Below are 5792 nucleotides of genomic sequence, written 5' to 3' on the forward strand. Positions count from 1 at the left end.
TATTTACGAGGTTTATATAAGGAAAATATATCAAAATATTTGGTATTCCCAAACTATCTGCATTGCCACTTGTCGTAGGCCTTGTATAGTGACGAATTGTGGAGTTGGAATCCGTGAAGAAGGTCTTTGCTCGTTGACATCATTTGCCGGTGGAGTGTTTTATTTTTTTTTTCCTTTTGTAGTTGTCTCTCCTCCTTTTGTCTTTATATCTCGCAAAAGATTATTACTCCAATTACAATATATAATTCCCTGCGTCCCATAGAAGATGTCATACTTGTGGAATGACACGTGATTTTAAGAGTTTTTATTTTGTGCGTTAAGTTTTCTTTTGTGTCATACTTCATCAGTTCAACTAAGTTGGGTGATTTCTTTTGGACACAGATATTAAGAATTTGTCTTGAATGAGTTAAATGATAGTAGTACTTAATAAAATAAAATAGGAGTGAGGAAAAAAGTAGAAGAGATAAGAGAGAGTAAAGTAGGTTATGGAGTAAAGCTATAAGAGTGATTAGATTTTGTATTTTTTGTCAAGAAAGAAATTAAATGATTCAACTTTATTGAAAAGTTCCAAAAAGGAATATGACTCAACTTAATTGGAATGGAGGAGGTATTTCATAAAACTTTAAAACTAAAATATATCTTTCTCTTTATAAAGCAAATCATATTTTGTAAAATATCTTACAAATACGTGATTTTTGTTCAATCATAGTATTAATTTGTCATTGCTTCTACTGAAGGAGAAATCAAATATGAATTACAATGGTTTCATTATCAGTTTGAATTACATGGAAAATTGCTCATTTATTTCGCTTCCATTCCTTCATCATCATCGGTAGTTTAATATTTCAAGAACATATTAATTAAAATAACAAACAATAGAAGATTTAATTTAAAAAAATCTCTCGTCTACTGTATTCTGCATTGACACGGTATTGACTGTATTTACCTATTGAGTAAATGAAGATTGCTTGATCACAATAACGTGAGTATTTAAGAAAATAAAATCTTTGACAAAATCTTTGGTAAACTATACACACGTATTGCTTAAATAAATACTCCTAGAAAAAATAATTTGATATAAATAGCGATCATTAAATTACCAAAATTACATTCATCATAACTTCTAACAACCATAGTAAATAAATGGAAACCTAACTAAAATATTGAAAAAAAACCCGTAGGCCTAATCCTATAAATATCTCTTGATACATTGATAATTGATCACCTACAACCAGAGCCATAATTCCAACAATTTCGTTCTGCTATATATATTTATTTCTGGTTGTAATTTAATAGAAACTCACAAAGCTCCTCCCCCTGCTGGACCAAAGGCTTTGAAGAATGACATGAGAGTCATGGCTACACCATTTGCTGCTCCTCTCTGGTCTTGGTCCTGTCACATATACATACATTTATTAGATCTTTCAAATCAATTTTATGCAGATTAAGCATGAATACGAATGTATCGAGGATTACCACTGCTCAATCGAGATCTGCTTCGAGTTCAACAAACACAACGATCAGAATCCAACTCTAACTCATTCACATGTTATATATATATAGCTACACTCATACGTGCCGAGAGGACATTCTTCAGTAGAGACGCGGCATTCAACACTATGACCAGCGTGATCCCGGACAGCATGGCTATGTAGTGGTAACTTGTTAACAGAGGAATTGAAATCATCTGCACATGATTTCAACATTCAGTACATAAGTCTGTTTGTTCACTATATATATGGTCAAGTTTCAAAGATCATACTCCTAGAACTCGAGAAACCAACACGGGGCCCATGATTCGCTCCACTATCGGATAGAGTGAAGATTGGAAGATGAGAAGGCCTAAGCCTGAGATTGTGAGAACAGTTCCAACATCCTTGGTTGTGTATCCGAGGCTGCCAATTCTTGTGGGGCTCTCGGCCCACAGCAAGAATATCTGTTGATGCAAGAGAAGGAGTTAACCGCGCAGCTGAAAACACAATGAAGCTTGATAACTTACCTCAGTGTAAGCCCATATCATGAAGGTTGAAAATGCAATACACAATGATGGTCGATGGATGACATGAGTGGCCAGTTTTTGAAGAGGCACTTTTTTCTTTCCTCCAAAACATGATGGATGCACTCACCTACCAAAATTTAACTACATTTTTCACAAATGAATTGGACTACATATTCAATTATAGAATTCTTAAAATAAACCTATGTGTTTATTGTAGATTTTGAAAACAAATTTGTACCTGTTGTAACTATGGTCCACCTATAACAACAGTAAAGTACTGCTCCCTCAGTCCACTAATACAAGGCCAATAGTAGAAAGTGAGTAGAAAAGGTTAGTGGAATGTGAGTTCTACTTTTATATAGTAGTGTTAGTTTTATAGTGAAATGTGAGTGGAATAAAGTTAGTGAAATGTGGGGTCCATTATCACAAGTAGTACTTAAAATAGCAAATGAGACATTTAATGCTGGACTGGCGAAAATGGCAAAATGAGACGTTTATTGGTGGATGGAGGGAGTAGTAAACATTAAATTAAAATGAAGGGGCTTACCACAGACAATGCAAGAGATTGGTATTGTTCAGAAACTGTTTCACATGCATATGCCTGCACCTCATACATACACTTAATCATCAAATTTAAGGGATGAGATCATACACATAATAGAAAAAATAATAATAATGAATAAACTAGACACTTCCATACAGCATAAGAAAATTCTAGCTAACCAAATAAATATGTAGAAAATGCATACTTTTTTAACAAGATTATATTGTTGTGGTTGTGCATTTGCTTTATAGTAGTGGTGCATAAGTTAAGTTGCTCGTGGGGGAAAAAGGAAAAAGAAGTAGTTACCTTTATTGGTCCAAGTAAGCCATTCAAACTTCCAAGGAGAAACCTGGTTGTGAACTTGTGATGGCCATCCAATAATTTATACTAAGCCCAAATAGAGTGTTGAAAACAACCCTGCAATAAACATTCTTCAATTATTTGGAAGACAAAATAAATAAACCTAACAATAGTTAATTAATGAAAATGATTTAGTAGTACTAACACAGTGGCACAGCCTATTATAATGACAGGTTTTGGACCATATCTATCAGCAATTACTCCCCACAACGCAGAAGTCATGGCTCTTCCAAGCATGTATGAAGAACCTAATTCATGAAATTATATCGTTGATGAAATATATACATATAGTTGAGAATAATATGTATTTAATTAGCCTACCAACAAAGCCAGCATAGTAACCAATATCTTCTTCTGTTTTTGCAATGTGGAAATCCCTTATCTGCCAAAATAAATATAAGTAGATGTGGAGTAGTGGAGCCTCCATGGTATAGAATATATATACCATAATTAAAGCGTCGGAATGTTGAAAATAAAAAATTAAAGTAGCTAGTATGCAATGTATGTATACATTTAATTAGAAAAAAATGGAATTTTCGATTATAAATAAAAAAAAAGTTTTTAGAATTTGTCTGACGCATGCATTGCACTCGCTCTCTGATTGGTCCACAATTGCACGTGGTGGCTGATGTGGCCAATGAGGAAGAGAGATGAGATTGTGAGAGCTGTAAACAATAAAACTTTGGGATTAGTATGTATGAATGAAGTAGAGGAATGAGAAGAGAGATGATTACAATACGAGTGGAGAGAGTACAATAATCAAGACAAGAGAATGAGAAGTTGATTAAGGGGTAATCCAGTTTGCATTTGTTTGTTCCTATCAACCTCACATCCCGGGCAACCCTCAACATACTTTTCGTTTGAAAGTAACATCTCTTCATCTTCTGTCCTACCCATCTCTCTCTATGATTAGAGTGTCCACTATAGGGCGGACATCCCCAATAGCCCCGCCCCATTTTTAGTCCATAGCCCCAGTTTTGTTGTCCATAGCCCCAAAATTTTGTTTCCGCCATTATAGTGGACACCTCCAATAGCCCACAAATTTTATAATTAATTTTCATTTTATAATGTTTCAAGTAATTATGAATAAATTTATCGGGCTATATGTAATTAGAAGAACACGACTATACGAATTATAATTAAAATTATAATTAAAATTAAATTTACACACTAAATTAAATTTAAAATTAAAATCACACACTAAATTTAATCTTGTACAAATCACTAAGATGTTTACACTGCGCCACCACCTTCCCTACGTGCCCACACTTCTTCAATCAAATCGGCCTGGAGTGTGATATGTGATGTGGTCCTGGCATATCAGCGAAGCGTTGGATCAAATATTCATTGCTCCGTGGTACGCCCATCTGGATCGGCGCGGAGGCAACACCGTGACTTGTACTTGCGCCCTCTTCCGGCGCCCATCGCTCTGCCGCAAATCCTTCATCTTCTATTAACATATTATGCAATATGATACATGCTAACATAATATTCGCGACATCATCTTCGTGCCAAACTCGTGCCAGATACCGTATAATATCCCACCGCGATTGGAGGACACCAAAAGCCCGCTCAATATCCTTTCTAGCACTCTCTTGTTTGCGCGCAAAATATAGTTTCTTCGGTCCAACCGGTTGGCGGACAGTCTTCACGAATACGGGCCATTGCGACATTCTGAATCTCCGGCGGAATATCTCGGGTGGATAACGAGGGTTATCCACAAAGTAATCATCCATTAGACGCTGGTGCGCACCGACGTGGTCTCGTGGGATTGTCCGCCGATGAGTAATGGCACGAGGGATCACATCCTCCGCCTCCTCCGCCTCCTCCGCCAAACGGGCCGCATCCTCCTGGGCGGCCTGGTGTTGCACCTGTTGAATCAGAGCATTCCAGCTGTCTCTCCACAAATTGTTCATTTCCGACCACAAATTGTAGTGGGAGAAATTTTTAGTAATGTCGAGTTGGAATGGTGTGAAAATAATGAATGGAGTGGGTGTATTTATAAGTGAATTAAAATGAAAAAAAAAATTGAAAATCGTCAACCGGTGCCGCGCCTATCTCCGCGTCCGCCCCGGAGTCGGCTGAAGCCCGTTCGCCGCCTACCGCTCCCATTTCGGTGTCCGCCCGCACCAACTCCACTATAACTTCCCCCGCTTCCGCCCCCAACCGCGGCTATCCATAGTGAATACCTTATGTGGGAGATGTTTTTGTGGCCTACTCAAAATTTAGAGACACCTACTGACCTACCTATAATAGTAGTTTCTTGATATACTGAAATTTGAGCTGAAATAAAGTATATAAATTCACTGAAAACGAATTGGCTTTTATGATACAAATATAGAATCTTAGCTGAAGTGGAATCGCTTTAATCTGGTATTAAAAATAGCTGGAAAAGTGGGATTGAGTTAATTAAATTTAGCTGGAGAAAAGGTGACTGATCAATATTTTTTAATCTTTCCTTTCAAAACAATAATTAGTGAGAGTTATTGTTTGCTAGTTGCTTCCCAGTCCCAATTGAAATAGTACTACTCCCTCGTCCGTCCACTTTTGTGCACTCGTTTTATAAAAATTAATAGTTAAAGTGGAATTATGGTAAATTAAGAGAGGGAATAATTTTGAGAAGTTATTAGGGCTTGATTTCACTTCAAACCATGGGGAGTGCGTGCATCTACGACTGAGGGTGTATGGCCATGAACCGAGCCATGCTCCAGCTTAGGAAATCACAATCTTGATGCAGCAGTCTATTATTCTCAAGTGCAAAGCACAAGTTTCCCACGTGGGACCTTGATGTAGAAACGTTCTTGTTCTTTCAAAAGTCTTGCCAAATCAGACAATTTGTTTTAAGGTGGTTTTATTGTACATTATTTACTACTCATTGTGGACATCCCA

The 5792-nt window shown here is 36.8% G+C and overlaps 1 pseudogene; it reads right to left on the reverse strand.

Moving 5' to 3' along the window:
- Nucleotides 1–1126: 1126 nt before the first annotated feature.
- On the reverse strand, nucleotides 1127–3151 carry LOC121774462 (annotated as a pseudogene).
- Between the last annotated feature and the right edge of the window lie 2641 nt (nucleotides 3152–5792).

This window comes from Salvia splendens, chromosome 17 (genome assembly GCF_004379255.2).
Source record: "Salvia splendens isolate huo1 chromosome 17, SspV2, whole genome shotgun sequence".
Taxonomy (NCBI): domain Eukaryota; kingdom Viridiplantae; phylum Streptophyta; class Magnoliopsida; order Lamiales; family Lamiaceae; genus Salvia; species Salvia splendens.